The sequence below is a fragment of the Labeo rohita genome, chromosome 15 (genome assembly GCF_022985175.1).
Source record: "Labeo rohita strain BAU-BD-2019 chromosome 15, IGBB_LRoh.1.0, whole genome shotgun sequence".
Taxonomy (NCBI): domain Eukaryota; kingdom Metazoa; phylum Chordata; class Actinopteri; order Cypriniformes; family Cyprinidae; genus Labeo; species Labeo rohita.
In genome coordinates this window covers 26,149,892-26,177,721 of record NC_066883.1, presented here as the reverse complement: position 1 = coordinate 26,177,721, position 27,830 = coordinate 26,149,892, and the positions used below count along the sequence as shown (strand labels likewise).

General features: G+C 35.7%; 1 protein-coding gene across 3 annotated transcripts in view; it reads right to left on the bottom strand.

Moving 5' to 3' along the window:
• nrip1a (nuclear receptor interacting protein 1a) overlaps window positions 1-27,522 on the bottom strand; it is a 44,328-nt gene extending 16,806 nt beyond the window's left edge. The window contains exon 1 of one of the 3 annotated variants that reach the window (XM_051129375.1): window positions 27,254-27,522. The gene's annotated coding sequence lies outside the window, so the exon portion shown is untranslated. Of the gene's footprint in view, window positions 1-18,710; window positions 18,818-20,885; window positions 21,277-27,253 lie in introns of those variants that run through there. The other 2 variants (XM_051129377.1, XM_051129378.1) reach the window with 2 other exon arrangements.
• Between the last annotated feature and the right edge of the window lie 308 nt (window positions 27,523-27,830).

The following is a 27,830-nucleotide window of genomic DNA, read 5'->3' as shown; positions in this document are numbered from 1 at the left end:
CGGGCAAAAAAGTCAGAATTGCAATTCTTACTTTGCTTTATAGCAATTGCAAGTTTATATCCTGCTATTCTGAGTTTCTATCGTTCAATTCTGAGGAAAAAAATCTGAATTATTAGTTTATATCTTGCAATTCTGACTTTTTTTTTTCCTCACAATTACCCTTTTTTTCCAGCGGGCTTCCATAGTTAATCGCTTCTTCTGTTTGTGAACACCTATTTTGCACCAGATCCTATTTTGCAACCTTGTACATACTAACTTTTGGGACTACTGAAATTACTGAAAAGGCCCCAACATTTTATTGTGAATTGCCATGAGGAGTCAGCCCTTAATTAGGGGTGTTAAACTACACAGCAAAACCCTCAGACAGGTTACGCGTCCCAAAAAAGAGATAACCCAAACTTAAACGCAAAAAAGAGATAACACAGCTGCAAGCATGGCCTTTATCAAGTTGAAGAGACCAAAGGGGAACATTTTCTTATCCTGCAACTCGCTCAAAGACCTCAGGTTCCTCTTTTCTCTACTGTCACAATCTCCTCCTGTTTCAAATGCCCCAGAAAGAGCAGGCAAGTACAGTTACCGAATGCTACAAGTTTAATCAGAGATGAATGAGGCGCTGGAAGGGAGAAGGAGCTGACTCGAGGCTGAATAATCGCTCCTTTTCTTAATTAAATGATTGAAGAAAAGCCAGCACATTAAAAGGAAGACAGTGCCTGGGTCCCCTGCCTTTTCCCTAGATGAGGGAGAAGTTATTAACACAGTAAAGTCTCTGCAGTCATCAGAGCCAAACGCATGAGTCGAGAGGAAGGGGCAGAGAGTTTTCAAGGATGTGACCAGACAGAGACAACTGTTAACTTAAGGTAGACAAGACCAAAACTTCAGTTTCAGCTTGTCAATATGCAATCAGTAGAGTGAAACATTACAGTGCTCCAGTATTTCTGATCTAAGCGGTTCATTTTAAACCATACGGCCATATGTTTCATTTAAAAGCATGTCAACAAACCATGTTACATGCTGCTAGATGGGAAGTTGATCCTACAGGCATTTCCACCAACATAAAAACACAAATCCCCATCTGCTATTTCATGAGATTCAGGGGTTTATCAAATATAGGTTTTGTTGTAGGAAATTCTGTGAGGACTACAAGTTGACAGAGCAGTGAAACTGAATGTAGAGGTGTTGACAAGTTACATAAGCAGGTTTCTTCCCTTTTTGTGTCATGTAGGTACCATGAATAATACACTACCAACCATCTGCTAGCTTTCTTCAAGACATTCTTCATGCAATAATATCAAACACTAATACATTTGAATAAACCGCCATAATATTACAATGTTAGTGCATGCAAAAAATGCATATATATCATGTTAAAACTTTTGAAAAATTACACCATTACACCAGTCTTCAGTGTTACATGATCCTACAGAAATCATTCTCATGTCGATTTGCTGCTCAAGAAACATTTCTCATTTATTATCAATGTTGAAAACAGCTGTGCTGATTAATATTTTTGTATTTGTATAAAGTGTAGAAAGTTCAGAAGAACCGCATTTATTTGAAATAGAATATTTAAAATGTATAAAACTTTTACTTAATTTAATGTCTCTTCTGACTTCATAACTCACAACTGTGAAAAAAGGCAGAATTGCAAGAAAAATTCTTATTCTTATAATAATTTTTTGCAATTGCGAGTTCTAAAGTCAGAATAGCGGGACGTAAGCAATTGCGAATAATAATAATAATAATAATAATATATTTTTCTTGCAGATATAAACCCAGAATTGTGAGGAAAAAAAAGTCAGAATTGCAAGTTTTTGTCTTGCAATTCTGACTGTTTTTGTTTTTGGTTTTTTTTCGCAACTGTGAGTTTTATATTTATATTTAGATTATATCATGCAACTCTTAAAAAATAAATAAATAAATAAAAATAAAAATTTAAATTAAAAATTCTAAATTGTGAAATAAAAACTCTCATATGCCGATTTGAATGCTCAAGAAACATTACTTATTATCAATGTTGAAAACACCTGTGTTGATTAATATTTTTGTATTTGTATAAAGAGTAGAATGTTCAAAAGAACAGCATTTATTTGAAATAAAAAATATTTAAAATATATAAAAAATTATAACTTATACTAAACAATGTCTCCAAGCTTAAATTTTTTTTTTTAAATTTCTTTAAAAAAACAAAACAAAACTCCCAAACATGTTACGGTAGTTATGTTTCATTAACAAAAAATTGTTTTTGTTTGTTTATTTGTCATTTTCTCAGTCACCTTATTTAAAATGCTCAATGTTTTTGCCAAATAAATTGCAAAATAATAATATGAAGAGTTAATTTGCAAACTCAGTTTTTAACAATTTTCAAAAATCATGTTTTCTTCATTGTGCATTCTAATTAATCTCAATCACGCTGCAATTGGGTTGTTTTTGATTAAGCAAAAATAGTTTTAAAAATACAGCAAGCTAACACAATAAAACAATACAAACATAAAATAATAAAAAACAAGATTTTTGAAAATTAAAAAAAAAGTTATCCGTTTTTGCAAATAAACTCTTCCTATAATCCAACATTTTAATAAAAAGTATAAAAAGAGTTCCCACTAGAGCTGCACAATTAATCAAATTTATAACTGTGATTACAATTACAGATGGCACAGTTATGTAATCGTTCAAAGGCACAATTACAAAAAATAAATAAATAAAATTCCACTTACATTATTCTGCTTGCTAAGATGTGGGGGTGGGCGTGTTTTTCCTACAGGTTATCTTAAGGTTATCTTAATTTTTAAATTTTTACTTTTTTACATTTAAAGAAGAAATTATATATAAAAAGATTGCATGCAGTGCTTCAAACAGTGGTATAAAGCAATTCAAAACATCATTAAATGTTAATTGTAATAATCTTAATAATCCCAATAACAATTTCAAGGGCATAATCAACAATTATGATTTTTGTCATAATCGTGCAGCCCTAGTTCCCACTTTATATTAGGTGGCCTTAACTACTATGTACTTACATAAATGTAAGTTAATCATTTGATACAATGCACTTACTGTGTACGTTTTTACATTGTACTTATATTTTAAAAAAATCCTGCATGTAATTACATCTGTAATTAATTTCTGTAATTACACTGTTGACCGATCCCTTACACCTTAACCCACCCTTAAACCTACCCATACCACTAAACCAGTCCCTAACCTTACCCGTAACCCACCTCAATAGCAGCAAAAGTGTTTTGCAATACAAAATGAATACAATAAGTACATTGTACTTATTGTTTGATGTAAGTACATAGTAGTTAAGGTCACCTAATATAAAGTGGGACCATTTAAATACTTCAAACTTATAGAGTACAGCTGCAATTTCAAAATAGCTACCCAACACTAGTAATACCCTGGTGTTCTTTAAAGTTCTATAGAAATACAATGGTATATGAATATGATCATAGTTCTGTACCCTCATACAGTATAATCAAAGTACCACAGTGCCCATAAAGCCTGAGGAAGCAGCAACACTTTTTCTGATCGTCATGGTAACCCGGCATCTAAAATGCGCAGCGGCTACCCACGGAGCAGCTAGCGGTAGGCCTCCACCGCACATGGGCTTTTTATGTACCTCCAACTGTCCCTCCTGTGTTCCTGGCCTGCGCTCTGTACTACGGCCCACTCCCAAAAGAGCTGACAGTACACTTTCCATGGGTTTGACTTAAATAATAATAAGCACTTTTGAAGGACTTGAAAAAGACAAAAGTAATGAACACAACTCGGGAGAGGCAATCGCTGTCCTGACACAGACGGATGGACATGGCGAAGCCTGTCAGTCCTATACTTGCTAATTAGCAGAAATGAAGTTGGATTAAAAACTTAATGGGGGGGGTGATAACAGTGCAAGACGCAAAGCTAAACGAGTCAGCAAACCTTTGACAGGCTGTCTCTTTACAAAGCAACGTTTACACAGTTGTTCCCGCTCTCCCTCTATCCTCTTGCCCTATTTTCTGTTTTGTTATTTATTAATGGGCGTCGAGCGCTAGCAGGAACGCTTTCAAATGATAACATGGCCTTGGTCATGTCTGCTACTAAGGCATGTTTTGCTGGGTTTTTTTTTTTTTTTTTTTACTAATGGCACCATAAATGGGACACAGACTTCTTAAGAGGAGTTTTAAACTGCTAAAGCGTGCTTTGCTTTAGCATGCCAATAATCAGGGGTGTATGAATGATCTGAAAAGTGGTGGGAGTATAACATAAACACTGGGCTTCCTTCATGAATATTAATTAGGTGATAAAGATCGCTAAGTTATCCTAGCACATTTTCTGAAAGGCAATTACGTTGGCGCTAGCCATGATATGATTACCATTTACCATTTGCGCATTTGTTTAACCCACTGCGTGCCAGAAGCTACCGCTTGTTTTTAAAGACGTTGTTTAATGTCTTCAGTATCACATGATCCTTCAGAAATCATTCTAATATGCTGATTTGCTGCTCCAAAAACATTTATTATTCTAACTCTTAAAAATTGTTATTGGATTGGAATAACCCAGAAATAAAATGTGACCCTAGACCACTAAACCAGTCATAAGGGTCAATCGTCTGAAAGCTGAATAAATAAGCTTTAATGCATGGTTTGTTAGGATAGGACAATATTTGGCCGAGACACAATTATTTGAAAATCTGGAATCTGAGGGTGCAAAAAAAAAAAAAAAAAAAAAAAAAAAACCTAAACACTGAGAAAAATCGCCTTTAAAGTTATCCAAATGAAGTTCTTAGCAATGCATATTAGTAATCAAAAATTAAGTTTTGATACATTTACGATAGAAAATAGAAATCTATAGAAAGTATTTTTGGCTATTGCTACTTAAGACTAGTTTTGTGCTCCAGGGTCACAAATATAAATATTTAGATTGAGAAAAGCATGTAGTGAACTTGCTAAACCAGGCTATTAATATAAATTTTACACAGGGATGTACTATTAGACTCGATTAACCGGTAGAAATTTGTCAACTGGTAGAGATTTTCTCCTGACCTGATCTCATGAAAAAAAAAAAAAAAAAATACCTGTGGAATCTTTTCCACAAAACGCAAAATACTTACAACCATGTGTGTTTCGTGACACATTTCATGTGAAATGTCAACCGAGTGGCACTAAAAGAGTGTTCTTTTTTTTTTCCCTGGAACATACATATGGTACTTTTTATGTGATGTTGGTTTTGTACGCGCCACCGCAGTTCTGAGTTGAAATGTCAATTGAGTATTTTGAGTGCTCCGTGATATGTACCATCTGCACTACACCTAAACATACTAAAACAATAGTATGAACTAAAGCGAATGTGGCGTAAAAACACAAATCACAAGCATGCCGTTTTAACTTGGTTTTCGATTTCTCATCTTTCACAGCTCTTTCATTGTGAGTCACATTTTTCACGGGATTCGTACCCAAGGATTCTGCATCGTAAGTCCAATTTCGTGCCGTCTGAGCTACCGACCAAGTTTGGTATGTTCGGAAAGCGAAACATATGAAGCTGTAATCATAACTGTGTGCGAAAATGATTACAAGAGCTCGGGGTTTCACACTTCTAGTGTTCATTTCTGTTGGAAACTGCAGTGATATGTACTTACTGGTATGTATTTTGCATTTTGCGAGAAGATTCCACAGGAATTTTTTTTTTGTCATGAGATCATGAGATTGTCTTTCGGACTACTGACGTTGCTGTGCTACATGGTCACAAAAAACTTGTTTGCATGCGTTTTTAAGCATTGCCGTGAAGACTGTGCTCAGAGTTATTTCTGTTGCTTTATAGGCCTTGAACGGTTCAATACATCAAACAACAAAAGAGAGAAAATCTCTCACTGCTCTTGACTAAATCACTTTTGTAGCTTAAAAAGAAGAAATGTGACCTTGGACCACAAAACCAGTCATAAGGGTCAATTTTTTGAAATTGAGATTTATACATCATCTGAAAGCTGTATATATAAGCTTCCATTGATGTATGGTTTGTTAGAATATGACAATATTTGGCTGAGATACAACTATTCGAAAATCCGGAATCTGAGGGTGCAAAAAATCTAAATATTGAGAAAATCACCTTTAAATTTGTCCAAATGAAGTTCTTAGCAATGCATATTACTAATCAAAAATTAAGTTTTTATATATTTACAGTAGGAAATGTACAAAATATCTTCATAAAACATGATCTTTACATCATATATAAATTATTTTTTGGGGCATAAAAGGAAAAATTGATCATTTTGACCCATACAATGTATTGTTGCATATTGTGACTACGTATAATTGGTTTTGTAGTCAAGGGTTACAAATATATGTTTAATTTACACAGTGAAGAACATATAGTGTTTTTATACATCTGATTTATTTATACAATATATGTAAGAATTCTTATTTGTTCTGTTGCGTGCAGTTAGTTTATTTTTATTTAATCGCTCACTACATGTCTTCAGTGAGCTTGAGAGTTTTTTTTAAGGCTCGTATTAGTTTTTTGTGATATTGACACTGGTGACAAGAAAATTTATATCATAAAGACCTTATTTAAAGCAAATATATCTATATTGCGTTATACACCGTTATAAGATGTACAAGATTTTGATCATATCGCCCACCCCTACTCTGACTGTTTGATTGCACATCTCTATTTTGGGTATAATATCAATACATCATCTGTGGTACTGCATGTACATCACAATAGCATCCGTTTAGCAGAGAACGTAAGCGTATGCCTTTCTCAATATCCTGAGTGCTCTGCACTGATCACATAAAAGAACTATAAAGGCTTGAAACAGCACAGAATTTAAAGGTGCATTAATTTCGGAGCCGAGTTTGAGATAACTCATACTTAAGTCAAATAAAACCCCCTGACGTGACAAACGGTCCTACCGAGAGGCAGCCAGAGAACAGCATGTCTCAAGTTGTCGGCAAATGGGAGAGATGAGTAAAAACGGCTGAGCAAATGAGGCCCTGGCTGCGCTCACACAGAGCAAAGTGAACTGTTTACTCAGAGCACACAGGGGAAGATGACTTTTACTGCAACCCCATCCTCGCTCGCTCCCTCCCTCCCTTCCCCCATTCGCTCTCTCAGTAACACACACTCTTCCTCTCTCACTGTCTGTAGTGAGTGAATGTCAGAGGGTGAGTGTGCGTGACCTTGAGTCGCGTCAGAAGCACAGCGAGGGTCGTGCTGCCTGCAGGCGTCCTTGAACTGCATCTGCAAGACAAAAAAAAAAAACCTTCACGGTTCCCTGATAGATATCTCAAATATCCTGGCTTTCTCTGACGGTCGCCTGCGCTATCGGGCCCTGTGATGAAAAATTTCATAGAGCCCGTGTACCTCTAACCTCACACCACAGTGGAATCGCACAGTTATCTGCTCGTCTAGCCAAAGATATGATTTGCAATATGAAGGCAGTGCATCGTCTAAGAGATGACACATGGGAGGGAATCGAAGTATAAGAGCGCTTAAAAGGAGGTCAGATAGCTTACGCACACTGATGTAGTGTTGCACCACTTCGAATGCCATCCATAACAGAGACATGCATGCCATGCCACAAAATTACATAAAGGAGGCGCGGAAATGTTGAGGCACATCCCTTTCTGCCACAACGTTTTGGCCAAAAATGGCCAGATCACTAAAATAAATATAGATATTTAAATAAATATTACAAATGTAAATTTATTGTTAAAAGATAATTAACTAAAAAAAAAAAAAAAAAAAAAAAAAACTGCATTCAGAATTTATGTCAGCCATTTAAAATGTAAAAATTTAATTAATTAATTGATTATTTTAAGTATTTTTTTTAAATAAATATACAACATTTTATGCAATTATATTGCATTAAGAATTTGTCAGCCATGAAAATAAATTATTTTAAGTAACTGTTTTGTTTGATTGCCATCCATAACAGTGAAATTCATGCCATGCACATAAATAAAAAAAAATATTAAAATATTAGTTACCAATAATTAACTAAAATTTTTGTTTTGAATAATATTGCATTCACAATACATGTCAGTCATTAAATATAATTGTTAATTATTTTAAGTAATTATTTTTAATTTACACCATTTTATGTAATTACACCCAGTTTGCCATCTATTACAGTGAAACAAATTTAAATTCTATTGTTAAAATAACGAACTAAAATATTCATTTTAATAACTCTAATTACTTGTCAACTATAAAATGTAATTGTTAATTTTTTTTTTTTTTTTTAAGCAAATGTACACAATTTTATGTAATTACACCGTCTGATCGCCATCCATAAGACTGAAATATGCACATTATAAATAAATAAATAAAAGATATTACAAATTTAAATTTTATTGTTAAAAATAATGCATTAAAATATAATTTTTTTCATCAGAATTTAGGTCAGCCAAATTTTAGCCATATCATTATTTTTAAGTAAATATACACCATTTTATGTAACACTTAAAATGCATGCCATGCACATTATAAATTAATAAATATTACAAATTTAAATTATATGGTTAAAAATAATTAACAAAAATATTTATTTTAAATAATATTGCATTCAGAATTTATGCCAGCCATGAAATTTAATTGTTAATTATTGCAAGCAATTATTTTTTTATGTAATTGCCCCCAGTCTGATTGCCATCCATAACAGTGAAATAACATTACATTACATAAAGGAGGCATTTTTTTCTTAATTGTTAAGAATAATTTTATTTTATTTTATTTTATTTTTATAGCTTATTTTATAGCTTTTTACAGCTTTTTGGGCCACTTCTTATGTCTGTGATGTTGCCCTTAGTTTTAAAGGGGGAGGACAGACTAACTAATAATATTTTTAAATAATATGTAAAAATAATATGTCCACAATTTTTAATTTCTCCCCAGAAATTTCACTTTCGAATTTTTTTTACTAATTAAACGCACACCATTTTCATAATTCCACCCTGCCACCTCAAAGCACGGCATGAACTACTCCGAATGTTATTGCATTAACACTTCTTGGATGCTCACCCTAGATAGGTAGCTTTTTCTGGGAGGTCAAAAACAGATACACGCAGAGCTTTTACAACGTGAACGATGACAGATTCTCAGAGGCCTGGGCCCCCTTCCGAGGAAGTAGAATTGACCCCCTCGGCAGATGAAACCCTACACCCTGCCAATCGTGGCCGCGCTGGTACCCAGCTGTTCTTGTCCTGCACTTGGGTGTGCTTCAGCCTGCATAGAGCGGTTTTTAGTTTAACCTCAGGAGGGTGATCAGGAGGGTGATCAGGAGGGAACGGAATTTAGTGTTGTTCATCATCCCAGCCTGGTATGGCTGAAAACATGTTGCCAGATATCTTATCTGAAAATACTATGCATGCAGGTTGGCCCGTGGAGCTAAGTTTACACAAGTCGCTGGAATGCTAGGACACATTTGCCTTTCACCACACACATATCGTAACAAGAAGTAAAAAAGCTTGTTAATTTTAAAATTGGCGAACACGTAGGCGAGAATCCTCGTTCTTAACAGGAATACGCTGAAGGGACATTTGAGCATAGTGGTATCCATTTCTCATGTGGCAACCGGCTGAACAACTGCCAGGGGTCCTGATAAGGAACCAAGACCAGGTGACCCCCAAGATCAGAGGTTATGTTCATGGACAAAACTGAAAGGCTCATTAGTTAGTCTGTCTTCCCCTTTAAGACTAAGGGAAACATCACAGACATAAGAAGTGGCCCAAAAAACTGAATAAAATAAAATAAAAATAAATAAAATAAAATAAAAAGGTTTTTATTTTTTTAAAGAAGTCTCTGCATTTATTTTATTCAAAGTACAGTAAAAACAGTACAATTTTGAAATATTTTACCATTTAAAATAACTGTTTTCTATTTGATTACATTTTAAAATGCAATTTATTCCTGTGCTTTCAAAATTTAATTTTGAGCATCGTTACTCCATTCACATGATCCTTCAGAAATCATTCTAATATTATGATTTGCTGCTCAAAAACATTTATTATTATTATTATTATTATTATTATTATTATGCTGAAAATAGCTGAGTATAATTTTTTCAGGTTTCTTTGATAAATAGGAAGTTTGGAAGAACAGCATTTATCTGAAATAGAAATCTTTTGTAACAATTTAAATGTCTTTATCGTCACTTTTGATCAATTTAAAGCATCCTTGCTAAATAAAAGTATTAATTTCTGTAATTTATTTCACAATTTCTTTTTATTTCAGATAAATACTGAAAAAAAAAAAAAAAAAAAAAAAAAAATTTTTAAATATTGATTAAAAAAATGCTGAAAATTTAGCTTTGATCAAAGGAATACATTTTAAAATAAATTAAAATAGAAAACAGTTATTTTAAATAGTAATTTTTCACATTATTACTGCTTATTACTGCTTTTGCTGTATTTTAGATCAAATAAATGCAGGCTTGGTGCACAGAAGAGACTTCTTTTAAAAAAAATTACTGTTCAAGAACATTTGACTGGTAGTGAAAATTTTTTTATTGTTATATTGTTTTTATTTGATGTATTGTTTCTAGGGGGTGAATAATGAAAATAAAACTCCAAATAAAAATTAAAAGATTTTTCTGTTGCTGAAGTTAAAATCTGAAACACATCTGTCTTAAAGTATTAAAACATCTTAGTCTTAATATTCTCATACTTGCTCTTTAGGAAACTTTCGGTCATAAAATAGGAAATAAAAATCATAATGTGCATCACTAGCAAAATCATCACTTGAGAAAAAAAAAGAAAAATATAAAATATATCGCCCAGCCAGTGTGGTTTACACTGTAGAAATATTTCATATAGACAGTACTGAATCAATGCCATATTTTTATATTTGTAATAACCTTTTAGATCAATGTAATTCTATTTCCTCAAGATTCCGAATTCCATTCCAAGCCCTTTAAACTTATTTCACTGGGACTCTTCGCTTTGTGCTGGAGAAAATAGGTCACATATAGCCTTCGACTTTTTTTGACCGGACAAAAGAAAAGTTCAGCTGAGTTTTATCACATAACTCAGCAGAGACCACCTTCATTAACCCCAGCGAAGAGAGATCAAGCTCTCATATTGCCAGATGTGCTTTGGAGCCCTTATCAGCCAGCATGTATGTGAGACAGGCTGATCTTAATTAAATACTGCTCCTATCCAAAGGCTATGCAGCGCACTCGTTTTTACTCCCTTCACTGCTGCCTTTTCCCATTCAGGGAGGAGATTATTTCAGCGGCTAATGGCGGAGGACTCTAAAAATCCCTTGCCTTATTAAGTAACATATTGTGCCTCATGCTATCTTATGCAAATGGTTTCGCTGGAACTCGCTAGAATTCAAAGCTGAGACCTAACACCACAGCTTTGGCCGTGACAGGTTGCCTCGTTTTGGAGCCACGCATTTTCTCACTTAGCAAATGGTGCTTGTTGTCACAATTCTCAATTTCGAGTCATCAACATCACTAGTCAACCATATGTTAATACGGTTCATTTTAATTCACACTGACATATAGTGTAAACACAACGGCTGTGGATTTGAAACGTTAATTTTTTCTTCAAATATGTGATAAAAACCTGTGAACTTTTCAGATTATATGTTCTTGCATTCAAAAGCAGCTGGATGGAGTGCCATAGAATGTCATAATTTTTTCAAAAAACTGGTTTAAACTTCGAAACATCATCTTAAATGTGACCCAAATGGCATGAGATACTGACAAACAACCAAAGACTACTTTACATGGACTGTCTATTTTAAAACTTAGCAGACAGAATACAACAAACGTCAAAAGTCTACTATGGGCGGAACAACAAAATCAATTGCAAAACATTACTGTGAACTATCAGCCAGTGATTGGTTTATTTTCACTGAAATGGAACTAGAACAAACAATATACTGACTCCTAACACTTTATGTAATATCTATTCAATAGCCAAAACAATGGTATTGAATTACCCTGATTGTGTTTTTTAGCATTTACAGTGATATTAGAGCTGAACGATTCTGAATAAAATGAGAATCATGATTGTTTTTGTTTCAAATAGAGATCACGATAGTCCCACGATTTTAAACAGAGCAAAATAATTGGTGTTATTCACTACAAGCTGTGACAAAATAGTAATTGCTGCAGTCTAAAAATGTTTATTTTGAATGAGTTATTTAAAAAATGTCTAAATTAAAAATTGAATGACTCACTCATAAATACTTCACTTTTTCCATTACCGAATAAATCAGCGTTTTTGAACAAATCTCCTAAATGAATGATTCAATGACCAATACATTTTTTTAATCAACAGTAATCAACATTATAGTCAACAAATGTTAAGTGCCAATTTGAAGTGAAAACTACGATCAAAAGATGATTTGCTCTATTTTAAATGCTACCATAGACATTTTTATCTGAACTATAAACTTTTATCCCAATACTTCTGTGATAATATGACTGTAAGACAGAAATAATACTGTGTGGTTAAAAAGACAGTTTGTGAAGCTATTTCATACCTTAAAATGATAACTGCTTCTGTTCTGTCAGCGGCAGCGCGAACACAGATTTAAATACTCCTGTAGGACTTTGTCAAAAGTTTAAAGAGCAGATCAAACGGGTTTTCAAAAAGCATATTTTTTTTGCGGTTTGTAATGTAGCTATCCTTTAAAGTAAACAGTCCGCAAAGTTGTGAATCAAAAATTAAGTGCATGATAAAGATATTGTCTCTCAAAAGAGAGAGCCAACTCTGAACCGTTTTAACGTTCATCATATTTCAGAATCTTCTGCCTGTTACTGATTTATGTCACTAAGTATCATATTAGCATAACCTCTGCCTGCGAAATACGAACAGTCTGACCTGCCCACAAACACTTCCTCTAGTTAGTGTGTTTACATCACGTCGAGAAGACGCTGTGTTCTGTGCTGTGAAAGCAAGTTTGTTTTGTTTTCTTTGCCGAAAGATGATGATATGAAGAATTAGTAATTAAATTTTTTCCAACATACGATACAAACCTTTTGTCGTGTGCTCATCATTTTACAGAGAATAATCTTGGAGAGTTTAACACGGGATTTTGCGAAACACTTGTCCATGAAAAATAAGTCCGCACCTTCTTTATTTAGACCAACAAGCATCTCCGAACCACAACTTGTAAGTACGATTAATACGTTAATTGAGTTCTCAAAATATCAAGTTTTTTTTGTGCTAAAATGTGATGTAGGCCTATACCTAGTGCACCTTTAGGTTTCCAGATATTACTGTCTTACTGAAATCTACTAGTTCAGATAATTTGCAGTGAAACAGTGAAGCCACTATTTTCTAAGAATGTGTCGATTAATACAGACTGTCGTTGTTCTAATTACTTCATTTAATAATAATGTAGACATATTTTGGTTTACAAACTGTATTGTTTCATCAGTTAGTCATGTTAGCACACGGCTAACGTATCCATTGTTATTGTTTTGTGAGGTGTTTACAGTTTAGCAGCTAAACTTTAGCTTGCATTGTATACGGAAAGACCAATCACAACAGACTTGGCCAGTTGACCAATCAGAGTAGGCTTATGGAAGGGAGGGGTTTACAGACCTTAAACTCAGAACTGCTTCGAATTAATCATTTCGAAATCATTGCAAAATGATTCTAATATTAAATACATATTCTGAGAAAATTACAATGTTTTATGACCTTAGATGCATTTAAACCTGTTGTAGGGGACTCCAACACAATATTAGGACACTTTAAAATACCATATGACCTGCTCTTTAATAGACAGTTAAATTGTTGTCATTCATAATTAAGATTGCGTTGTTTGAAATTTGATTGCGAGCTTTAAACGATTACTCATGCAGCTTAAATTGACATATGTGACCCTGGACCATAAAACCAGTCACAAGCATAATTTTTTTTTAAAATTGAGATTTATACATCAACTGAAATCTAAATAAATAAGCTAGGATAGTACTATATTTGGTTGAGATAGAACTATTTGCAAATCTGACATCTGAGGGTGCAAACAAATCTAAATATTGAGAAAAATCACCTTTAAAGTTGTCCAAATTAAGCTCTTAGCATTGCATATAACTAATCAAAAATTATGTTTTGATATATTTACGATAAGAAATTTACAAAATATCTTCATGGAACATGATCTCTACTTAATATCTTAATGATTTTTGGCATAAAGAAAAATCAATCATTTTGACCCGTACAATGTTGTTGCTACAAATATACCCGTGCGACTTATGACTGGTTTTGTGGTCCAGGGTCACATATGTGCTTAATTTGATTAATTATTAGGTAATAAATGTGATTAAAAATGTACTACATACTTATTTATTCACTTGACTTACCATATAATTTGTTAATTCGTAAATTCTTTTTATTTGATTAAAATACATCATTACTTTAGTTATATCTCATATTAGTTTATTTTGGTTTTTAGTTGTAATAAGTGTGGCATTTTGGAGAAAACCATGAATACTGTGGTAAATTTTACACTGGTTCTCAATTTTCCAATATAGTCTAGCCCGACAGAGCTCAATGTAAATAACAAGCTAGTGTAAAAATAGCCTTTTTGTGCTCTGGAAAATGTTCTTGTGTTGGCCTACAGACTGTGTTTTGTGTCTTTCACATACCTTCCAGCCTGCAAACTGCCTGTCTAACCCTCGTCCGACCTTCAGCCGAGAGAGAGGCAAACATGGTTGACCTGCCACTAAACTTTCCCCGGCTGGATGATAAGCGCTTGTTTAATTATATTCATCTACATGGATCTGACATTGTTCCAGGATGATGTCAGAGCTCAGCAAGGTTAGCAGGAGCTGAAAGTGGATGGGAATGTTAAAGCCACCCACTGCAGCACTTTGCAGGCAGCAACTTTATTTTCTGCTTTGTTCCACGAGCTCAGAGGGCAGCTTCACTATCCGCTGTTACCGAGGGCATACAAGGGCATCCGCCGAATACAGGCAAACCGGTTGGGAAAATGGTGGAAGATTGCGTTAAAGAGAAATAAATGTCACTCAAACGTGAAATACAGCAGCTCTGCGTGCTAATAGCCTGTTGGATGCTGGCCCACAAAAAATGTTTGCGAAATGAACGTATTTTGGGGTTTATACGCTATAATAGTAGCGTTTTTTGATGGTGTAACTTTCAAGAGCCACATTTGTACAAAGCTCAGAAATTTGAGAAGATGCAATCATAGTATATTTTTGGAATTGCACACTTTTTTAGGGTTGTGGGCGTATACATACAGGACATGTGAATGTTTTCATGACAACAGCAGGTCTTGTGAAGTGATCACTCAAAGGCAGGTCAATTCCCTTTGATAGATAGGTTTACGTGTGTGCACCTCAGGGGGGGAAGAGTACGCAGGGCTGCTATAAAACATCTTTAATGGCTGAACCCGGTGCTGCTCCAGTCTTCATCTCATTTACAGGCAACTTGGATGTTTTATCACCTTCAGCTCTCCTTGCTAGCCTCGCCACCCACACGAACCGAGCGGGCGGATGGTGGATGAGCAGACTCGAGCGCCAATTATATCATTGCCCTTATTTACGCCATTCAAATGTTTTCAGGTCAGATCTAATCTCCTCCTAATCAGCGAGGTCAAACCACAAAAAGTGCATATCATTTCAAAAAACAGGCCAGCTAAATCAGAGACGTCTAGCTGCTAATGTCAGTTGAACCACAATTGCACAAGCAACAAAATGCACATAAAAGCTGAAAATTGTCGGCCTGCTGTGCATAAAATGGAGGTTAACTGAAGCATGTGCGTAACTGTGTCACTGCAGTTGACCGGAGTCGAGGTCTGGTTTGCGCAGGGTCACGTCGACGAAAGGTATTAAGGTCGTAACTGTCGTTTCAGATTATCTCAAATCCCCGCAGATTTGCTTTGAAAACAGATCGATTTGCGTGTAAGTGGACTCCTAATACAACTTATCCTATCTTATGTAACACACTGTGCTAGCGAGACCAGAACTTAGTCAATAGTGTGTCAAAATGGAGATGTTTACGCCTACAAAAAACTCCTACGTGCAGATTAAAACAATAAGGTTCTGCTATCAGCAGAATTTGACAATCCAACAAGTGGCCTTCATTTTATGCACTTTGGCCCAAATAATTCTACCCTAGCGTAGCAGTTCTGATTCTGTGTTCTAGTTCCTTTCTGCTGATGCCACAAATGAACACAGCACAGCAAAAAAGTTACCATGAGGTTTGTGCTTAGAACAATCACATCAGTCTGCCCATCTAGCATGGAGAAGAAAGGACCAAACCCATCTTTTTTAAGCATTTTTAAGCAAAGAAAATTCTCTTTCTGTAATCTGTAATGACCTTTTAGAGCATAACTTCGGTGGTGGGATACGTCATAAAACACTTAAGGTCATGTTAATCTGTCTCAGAGCAGGGGAATTAAAATAGCCAGGCTCTCATCGTGTACAGAGGACATGTCCTTCCGAATATTCAACTTATTTAACTACCAATATGACTGCTGATTCATAAATTATTACGTTTGGTCACCCCAACCCTGAATGTGAAAATATGTGTGGTTACATTCTTTTAAGAAACCCAATGATACACATGAATAAAATTGATGGAAGTGTGCAAATTTGCTTGTGTGGATGATTAAACAAAATATCATTTCTAGTTCAAGCACAAAATAATCAAAATAAGAGGTCACTAGATTATGAAAAATAGCATGTAACCCTGGACCACAAAACCAGTCATAAGGGAATTTTTTTATACATAATCTGAAAGCTGAATAAATAAGTTTTCCACTGATGGAAGATTTGTTAGGATAGGACTATATTTGGTCGGGATACAACTTTAAATATCTGGCATGTGAGGGTGCAAAAAAAATCGAAATACTGAGAAAATCAAGTTGTCCAAATGCAGTTCTTAGCAATGCATATTATTAATCAAAACTTAAGTTTTGATATATTTACAGTAGGAAATTAAAAAATATCTTAATGGAACACGATCTTTACTTAATATCCTAATGATTTTTGGCATAAAAGAAAAATCAATAATTTTGACCCATACAGTATATTTTTGACTATTGCTACAAATATACCCATGCTACTCTGTATATAATATTTTTATATATAATAACACTAAATTATAATATTTATGCATTATTAACATATTGCAGATATTATATATTATAAATAAATATAAGCTGGTAAGTGTTTTTGAAAGAAGTCTCTTCTGCTCACCAAGGCTCCATTTATTAAATAAAAACAGCAAAAACTGTAATATTGTTAAATATTACTACAATTTAAAATGTGTACTTTCTATTGTAATATATTTTTAAAATGTAATTTATTTCTGTGATGCAAAGCTGAATTTTCAGCATCATTACTCTAGTCCTAAATGTCACATGATCCTTCAGAAATCATTCTAATATGATGCTCAAGAAACATTTCTGATTATTATCAATGCTGAAAACAGTTATGCTGCTTAATATTTTAGTGGAAACGGTGATACATTTTTTCCCAAGATTCTTTGATTAATAGAAAGTTGAAAAGTACAGCATTTTTTACTCCCAATCATTTTTTATATATATGATCCTGGAACACAAAATCAGGGTCAATTTTTGTAATTTTTTTCTGAAAGCTGAATAAATAAGGACAATATTTAAAAATATTTAAAAATCTTAAACCTGAGGGTGCAAAAAATCTAAATATAGAGGAAATCACCTTTACAGTTGTCCAAATGAAGTTCTTAGCAATGCATATTACTAATCAAATTTTAATGTTCAATATATTTATGGTAGAAAATGTACAGAATATCTCCATGGAACATGATCTTTACATAACTTCGTACTGATTTTTGGCATAAAAGAAAAACCGATAATTTTGACCCATATTGTTGGCTATTGCTACCAATATACCCATGCTACTTAAGACTTTTGAGGTCCAGGGTCACATCACCCACCGCAAATGATAATAATGATCACTATCACCCCGGTTCATCTTAAATAGCTTTGCTTAACACTACTTGAGGCTGTTACCTTCCACAAATAACAAATCATGTGTTCAGGTGATCTGACACACACACAGCTTTCTTCCTGGAGCCTTGTTTTCACCTCAGCTCCAGGGAGATCATTGTTCATAATTAACCCAAATCACTGGTCAAGGGAAGATCATGTGTCCCGACCTGACAAAACAGCTTATTAAACCGTGCTTGACCTTGGTGTGACTCCTAAAGTGGATGTCAACCTTGAACTGCAGATGACACACTACCACCAAACAGCCTTAATCCACTCAACAGAGCAGGCTGGATCAGGTTTCAGCCCCCATTATTGGAGATGCCCACTAAAAATACACCACCAAACAGTAAAGTGCTGTTCCAAAGCAGCCAGGATGATAATTATCTCAGCCTGGTGAGAAACAATCTGGCCCTCTGGGTCAGGTCTAAGGCCGTGCGCGAGGGTGACGATAGCGTCATCCTCAACGGTGTGACCAAGACGTGTCCACCACTTCCAAGGTCTCGCAGAGCTGCTCTCTTTAGTATGCGCTACTTGGGGGAAGGGTAATGTTCTGATTTACTGATGACTATCAAATGGAAAAACAGCTGCTCCTTTGTGATGAATGAGGTGACACTTTTTGTTCAAAGCGCAAAGGCGCCAAACCATTAAACAAAACCAAAAAACAAGCACAAATGACCACAACAAAAGACTACACCTCTCTAGCAATGCTAAAGCACCAAGAATTAACATATCAAAGTGGCACGTTGAAAACACAGGACTGTAATGTTTACCCAGCTGTCCCTGGTGTTTCTGTCTCTCCATCACCGCAGATTCCTTCCACAGTCCAAACACGGAGGGCAACCAGACTACGCCAAAAAAATGTGCCATGAGCTGAACTCAACAAAAACCGCGTCCCCCGGGTAACGGCATGAACTACACACCCACACCGTGTTGTGAAGGGGTGCCTGCTGTTGCTCGGTAACAGATTAGCCCAGTTTATGCTTTAGTGCAGTGGATCCGCTGCCCATCACCGCTCGCTGTCTGCCAAATCATGGCCAGAGGACTTTCCAGACACTCAGGCTAAACAGCCCTTGACCATGAACTGTCTGACTGTTCAAACATTTTCAGAAACCTTGAATACTTTTCTGTGATGCCCATACCACCGCAGAACTTGTCTGTAACATCTTTCTTGGTAGCAGCATGATGTATTTTTCAATTTCAGCTGTCTCTGGAAATAAAAGCCATGGAATTTAACTCGGAAATGAACAAAGCATACAAGAAAATATTAAATGTCTTTAAAGAACATATTATTTGGCTGAACACGCTGTTCCCTCTCATTCTCTGCGCCTTTGGCCATAAGAAGTTAATTTACTAGCGGTAGACCCATTTGATAAAACTGAGAATGAATGTCAAGAACAGAGTAACTATTAGGAAATAAAGCAGAAAGAAAAGAAAATTTGTTCCCCTTAAAGGTCTCCATTCTCTTTAATGAAAGTACAAACTCATCACAGTCACAGTATATATATATATATATATATATATATATATGTGTGTGTGTGTGTGTATATATATATATATATATATATATATATATATAATTAATAAGGCTAGTTATGGAGAAAAATAAGGTGTTCAAATTTGTAAAAACTGTTTTAAACAGTTCAAAGCGTAAACACTTAATTTTTTGTTACATTTTAGACACAATATTGTCTGTTTCTGCTTAGTTTTGCCAATGCAATAATACTTATTAAACCCAAAGCAAAACTGTTGTGCATCTCCAATCAATGCAGTGATTAGTGATTAGTTTCTGAATGAATCCGCATTTTGAACGAAACAGGTCAATGATTCAACGGCCCATTCATAAAGAAAGCCATTTACTGCTAGCTACTGGCAGTTTTATCATTATTAAAAAATAATTTTATATTTCCGTACTTTGTCATTTCTGTTTTATGCTTTTATCATGTAACACAATACTGACTTTAATTTCAGCAAAAATGTTATGTGCAATTAATACACAATTAATTTGATTAATTAATCATCTAGTGCTTAATCGTGATTAACTGCATCCAAAAAAAAGTTTTTGTGTACATAACAAATATACACAGTACACGCACATATATTATGTATATATAGACACACATACAGTATATATTTTGAAAATATTTACATGTATTTACATGTATGTATTTATATTCCTAGAATTTTTATTGAATATAAATATATACATAACATATTTTTTCCGAAATATATATATATATATATATATATAATATTTATATAAACACACACAAATATTACGGAAACAAAAACTTTTATTTTGGATGCGATTAAATGTATATTATAATATATAATTATATAATACTTATATTATAAATATAAGCCACATTTGAGATGGTAAAAATAATCAAATAAAATACATACGCACATATATTTGTTTAAAATCAGGCTATATATAAGTGCAGTTGACACATTTCCACCGTGGCACATAACATATCATCAAACCATCCTTCCCTAATCCAAACTCTAAAAAGGCCAATACTCTGTATGAGCAGACGGTAATACCCAGCGTTTGTATTCCAAGTGGTGACACAATCTTTTCTCACCATATGTTATAGATTACCAGGTAATGAATTCTGTTTAATTAACTCTTAAGAAACACCTCGAAGGTCTAAGTTCAGGCTGTGCATTATTTTCTTGATCTGCTCACCACAGAGCCGTCTTTGTCTCGGCAGGCAACCGTTGGATTAGATTTTCCTAACGACATCTAGCAAGCATGACCTCATATCTTATCGAGCTGGGTACACAAAAATGCAGCCGGTGAAATCACCCGTGTCGTAATGTCGCCACAGAGCGCCTTTACTTTCACAGTACCTGGCAGAAACCAGTCTCGAACACAAAGACAATGCCACAGAGTCTGATCATGAGACCGTCATGGTCCTAAAAAGTGGGCACGGCGATTTTCGCACCTTTCATGTGGCTCTCAACGTGGCGGTAAATCCATTACCTCAGCCTCACGTCCACCTCACATGCTGCTGTCCTCTCACGCCATATATCAATCTTCTCAGTCATTCATAAATTCTAAAAATCCCCTTTTAGTTAATTGCCAAAGCAATTTAATTTCTAAAAAAGCTCTCTGAAGAGCAAGTCATAATGAAGTAGGGATACATCCAGCGACTCTCTCTGACAACGCCGCTCGTTTTGCGCTTCCTGGTGTGAGTGGATGAACAGTGAAAGATGCTTGCATTAAAGCCATGTAATTATGTGAGGGTGAAGCACTCCACAGCTCGGCTTATTGTAGCAGACACAATGCCCTTGCCTGAGCTCTGTAGGCTCCAGAAAGGACAGGCGGCTAAGAAGTTGTGAAGGACAATCCCCCCTAATAGGACAGCACTGCGGCGGCCTTGGACTCTGAATTCTCTGCTCGACAGGGGACATACATCAATCCGTCAGCCCAGCCACAGACAGCCCTGTAACCTTCAAAAGTCTCAGGATCGGTGAGGAATGATTGGCATTCGAGTGAGCCACTTTTCTCAGTGGGCTTTGCTTCATATAACCCAGGGTGGTTAAATTAAGACACCATTGAATAACAGTCTTAAGTCCAATTTAACTATCGCCCCTACTGCGTCCTCTCAAGCCTTCAATTATGCTGATCCTGCTACACGGCGACCTGCGAAAACCTTTATCCCTACGGCCATTAAAGCTGTCTGGAGACCTAGACGCAGGAGCCAGGGCAATACATGTTGGAAATGATCGGCTCAACCCGCCGTCCTCATTCCAAACTGACCTAGAACGTAATGACTACCAAACCAAAATGTAGTGGTTTGGTCAATATTTCTGGAAAATACCTAAAAGAATCAGCCAACATCCAAACCAACTAAAAGATTGTACAAAAGTTTTAAAAGTCACTATGACATTTAGTTATAAGCAGGACTAGATGGAATCTGCAGATGCTTTTTATGCTGATTTTGGAGGGAAATGTGCAAAATTCTGTGCTATGGATTTTAATATGGTAAAAATGTGTTTAATGCAACTGTTATTGGTACATAAAAGCATACAGGTTGCTGACGTGAAATACTTCTAGGACATTGACATCCTATGGTACCTATGAAACAAAAAGTTGAGGAAACGGAAATGGTGATGTACACAAGTGTTGGGCAGTTTTTTAAGTAAATTAGATTTTATAATTTCAAAATTCAAAGCAAAAACACAAAGGTCTGATCTTAGCTTTGTGATATTATGCTACAAAAAACATCTGAATGAAACAAAAACAAGCAAGTTCGCTCTCTGACAGCAGGTGGCGCTTATGGAACAGCAGCAATACAGCATTTCCTTGGTTACCGCTGTAAACAAAGCAGCACAGTTAAATACAACACTAATATGCATTATACGGAGGTAAGATAAAAGAAAATACAATCTAAGCTTTTCTGAAGACAGTCAGTTCCCCTCACATATACATTCATAAAAAATCTATATTTCATAAATCTTAAAGGTCCACTGCAGTGCTTTGAAAAACTTATTCTATGTGTTGACGTAATGAAAATAGGAAGACAGGGCGGGACATATCCAGCAGTCCTGCCCCCTTTTTTAATTAGCAAATAGCGTTCCATTTATATCACAGCTTTGGCCAGAGCCATTCAGCTGCGTAAAGCCGCATTTGACAGCATATGACAGCCACAATCTCATCCAAAGCAAATCATCTATATATAAAATAGCATTCTGTGTAGAATTCAATTGTGTCCGATACATTTTGTGGTCCGTGCTGAGTCGTGCATATGATCCGCTCCCTGCTATCGTGCTAACAAGTGACAGATTTCAGCCACAGCTTTAGCGTCTATTTATAATGTAGGGGGCGGGGTGCGTCAGATTCTAGAGAGCATTTGATTGGACAGAAAGTTTGAGGAGAACCTGAAGTGCAGGCTGATGTCATCATAATCTTTAATCCATATTGGTGGAAGTTAGAGACTGTAAGTTTTGAATGCTTATATCTTCTAAATGCGAATTTTGTCACTGTTTTGGAGCATGCTAGCTTATAGATAACCTTAAGGCTAACATATTTACACTAAAAGCCAAAAACTTCAATTTTGATTTCATTGGGACTTTAAACAGTGAGCTTGATCTGCCTGCCACAGTATTTTCTCCTCTTTGCGTTCATCTTCAGCGTCTCTGGCTTCTGTTAACGGCTGTTTACAGTTGGTTTATTTGCCCAGTTAAAGAATTAACTGTGTGTTATTAATAGTTCTAAAAGTTTTCCAACCATTAGTCAGAAGCGTATGCAGTTAACAGGGATCTCCTCTCAATTAAGGATGCTGCGTATGTTGCTTAGTATTCATACCATTTGCGTAATTCAAACTGGTTTGTGGTTTGAACCAGTATAGCGGCCAGCACATATGTACACATGAAAACTGGTCAAAAAAAATCAAAACAAAAATGTAGGATGAAGACCTGGGTCTATGCATTAGCTCTTAACTGGATGTTAAGATGTGGGCGTTGCATTCAAAAATTAATGAGAGCATTTAGTAATATATAGGTTAATCTTCATTCATGCAGCCTTTAAACAGCATTATTTTACAACTAGTTCTATTTTAAGTGGTTGGGTCACACATAAATACATAAACAGATTAAACAAACCTCCATTAACATGCAAGACATAAACAATCCATGATCAAATGTCTGAAAATGTGACAAATATGTAATGGGTGAAGCATGTGTAGAACTTTATGAAGCATATGCAGCATTCCAATTCTACAGAAATATGTGGAACCTTCTGTGGGCACATGTGGGCTTGGCTATAAAACTTAATAGGATAGTAGATTACGGACTTACTGCATAAAAAGATCAAAAAAATCCATAAATCTTATAGAAATGCATTCAAACCCAACCTGCTAAGTTTGGCTCCTGACTTCTGAGAGTCTTAATGCATGTGAAGTTAAGGATAGTTGCACACGTGCCATAAATCGCATACCTAATATTGGCCTACTCTATAAAAACATCACTGATACACATCGCTCGCCTCGGGCTGACATTTCTATTCTACAGATGGAAAAATCATTTCTGTGGTGTACTGCTGATAGATGAGCTGGCACACGGAGACATGATTTAAGATGCTTCTTTCCTTTTGCCCTCCACTTTTGCTTACGCCATTAGTTTAATACAGGACTCTTTGCTTGCATTTGTCTTTTTTTTTTTTAACCACCCCCCTCCTCACGGACCACAACACGAGCCAATTTAAGAGGCACTGTAAATGTCTTTTTCTTAAAAGCTGGTGCACTGCTGAGATCTCATTGATCCCTGATGTTTACAAGATCACGTTCCGCCGGTTGTCTCTTCAACAAGCCGTTGCTTGCGCGCGCACCTCTCCTCCTGATTTATCTGACCCCGATCTCGCAGTGGGCCGGCTGTAATTTTTTTTCTCGCAAACTATGAATAATGTACTTCAATCTCCATTATGGTCAATCAATTATGGGTTATGATTGAGGGGCGTGGTGACCTCCTGTCTGCTAGATGATCCTGTCATTATCTCATGAACAATGAACCCCTTCCAGCCATCCATAGCGAGACACACACACACAAACATTTCACCTTTTCACTCCATCCCTCCATTTCCTCATCCTGGCTTTCTTTCCACATGGTCAGATGGCATTTACTGTTCCGCCCTGTGCAAAACGACAGGAGTATTTCTGTCTCTCTATGCCAACCGCATACTCTGTCAAAGTCCAGTTACCTGAGCTTTGAAATTCAATTTGTAATACGATGAACTGACATCATAATATTATTCAGCACAACAAAAAAAGCAAAGCAAGAGTTGGCAAACATCTCCTTAGGAACTTATACAGAAAAGACCACAAGCACCTCTAAGCAAAAACAAAACGAAGCAAAAATTAACTTTGTTCCAAACCTGTATGACTTTCTTTCTTCTGTGAAGCACAAAAGAAGTCTTTGTCAGTGCAATGAAAGTAAATGGAGTCAAGAAATGATTCATTTACACATATGGAAAACTTGTTGAAATTCCGTCCACAAATATTAGCATTAACTGGCTGTTATCGCGATCCAAGATATCCACCTCTTTTAATCTAGACCTCAGTGACAAGATCGTTTACAAAAGCTTTCCTCACAGCCTTTTAAGAAAGGCTAAGAGCAACGGTTTAAACAAAACCACACAACGTAATAAAGTAAGCTTTAACATAATGTGAGTGGGAAGTCAGGTTTTTGGGTTACATGTCATCATGATCTTAAGCAAGCTGTTCCTCCCGAAATGCAAACATTTGGGACTTTTTAAGCCCAGAGCAAACAAAGAGTAAGGTCTGATGTAAGGAGAGAACCACCTCTGCGGTTTTGATTTAGTCATGCTTTACACAAACACAATAAATGAACATAAATAACACTTCAAAAAATAGACAGTGTTTTTGCGGATCATTATATACAGTAGGTTTCATTATTCAGCGCAGCTGGGCTAACGACACAACACCTTGCTCATTCAATACTGTCAAATGTCATGAGGTATATTTACTACTTAAAATACCTATGAGTCAACACACTGAAAACTTCAGGTCCTGTTGTTATTCACAGCTTCACACACAAAAAATGCAAAAGATAGAAGCTTAGATGTATAATATGTAAAGGTGCACTCAGTGACGTTATATTGACACCTACTGGTCCGGAGGCATGTAGTATATAGAGGGTTTGCACTTTCATCACGATTTGGTCAGTTACTCTGATGCACGGCCACATTGGCGATACTTGTAAACAGCAGCATGGACTGCACGGGTAATGTACTACTGAATATGTTGCTCTGCTAATTTATGCTGTCTAAACCACTGAAAAAAAATGTGTGGAAGCTGCTAAATCATACAGAGAAGGCTTAGGTAAGCAGGAAAGGGTGCAATATTTTGATGAACTAAAGTTAATAGGTGGTAAAGATACATATGAGCTATTAGCCTAATATTTCACTACCTGACTGGAAATGATAAAAACAAACACAATTGTAAAGATTCTTGCACTGGAAATTCTAACTACAAATGTTCCTCAGACAGTTTTTTGCACTCTTCTCCTCAATGTGTTATAAGTTTTGGCCGTCTGTAGTACTCCAAATGTTTTTCCTGGTCTGACCGATTAGTACAGCCCAAAACATGACAATAATTGACAATTTTCAGCAGAAATAATCAGCAAAATACGCGAGTTTTGTTTCAGTGGCATTGTTTACGTACAGTGCTGTCAATATGGCCGATTGATGACGCATTGTGAAAACACTCTATTTACTAACCGCTGTTTATCTTTTGTTTTTCTCCGTTTCAAATACTTATAATGCATATTCTCGGTTTATGCTGAAACACAGCTGATGAACTACTGCAATTTCTTTCTGTGGAACAGTGGCCAACAGGTATTTTAGAGTGTTTATCAATGTCTATGCATTGCAAAACACCTTTTAAAAGTGTAAAATAAACATTATTAATAGTGGAACTAACTTACAGATGACAGCAAGTCATGTGATATCAAAATGGCTGCGCCCACTGGGGCGACCACCCTTAATGTAGAATAAATCGGCTTTAAGGCAATTATGTGTATAGAATTTTAAAGATATTTCTCAAATGTTCTATTAATTTGTAAAACCTTGCAAAATTAAAAAAAGAAAAAAAAAGAATAAATTCTCAGTTCACCTTTAAATCCAAAAACATTAAGTCTATCCACAATGTGATATGAATCATATGATGTTCTTCTTACACATCTCATTATTTCCAGAAAGCATAAACACTAGATTTCATGAAAAAGATTTACAGCGGATGAGATAATTTCACGTTTCTCAATACAAGATCTTGGAGCACTTTCACACAAGCACTTCGAGGAGTCTCGGTTAGACTAAACATAAACTATGAGGTAAGCAAGGTGCCAGAGTCATCCTCTTATCACAACCACAGTAACAATGTATCTCCAGTGCTTTAACTCGTCTCGCCTACTATTAGCACAACAACACTCTTTTATATCACATTTCACGTGCTTGCCAGCACCCTCTTTAAACGCACTTGAGTAGCTTATATTTTGATACAGGATGCTTATAAAGGAAGCAAGTCTTTCTCGCGTTCATTGTTATCGTTTGATCACATGCATTTGATTAAAAAGGCGCACGTATTATACGCGCATGCCTGCATGTAAACATTCAATGAAATAAATGAAGACTCAAAATGGAAACGTCAGCTCCCACCACCCCATATATCCCCTGCTTGTTTCATATACGCACAAGCCATTCAAACACATACCCAATTCTGGCTTTGCTGCTAATGCACGGATAAAAACAAACGAAGAAATACATCAGAAATCTTATTTTCACGCCCAGCCTTACCTGCTCGGATGGTGAAAAAAAAGAGAGTCCTGTTGAAAATTATGCTGCATTCAGGGAACAGTCGGAGACGCGTATATGGTATTTCTCTTTACGAACAATTCGGATGTTTAAAAAAAAAAAAAAGAAAGAAAGAAACGGAAAGATGACTGGGGCTGACAGCGTCTATTCCCCACATGTGCGGTTTTCTAGTGCTCTTGAGTCCTGCAGTCAGTCGCTTGACTGAATTGTTTATTCAAGGTATCCCCGGCACTCTGCAATGCCATGTTCACTCCTCCTACCCTCATGGACGCTAGTGAGATCCGATTCGCGAGAGAATCATTCTTGTAATGATTCGGCAGAACCGATTCGTTCGTAAGTGTGCCTTTACATGAAAAGACGAACTATTATGTTAACCACAGTTGCAAAACACCACATTTCTTAATTGCTTAATAATAAATTAATATTCAAGCCATCATGTTCCAGAACACAGACAGACCTAATAGCGTAAACTGGATTTACCCATTAGGAGAAATTGGATTCTTTTCAAATGCCGTAAGTATTTAATGTCTGTATTAGTGTTAAATGTCTGTATGTTAGT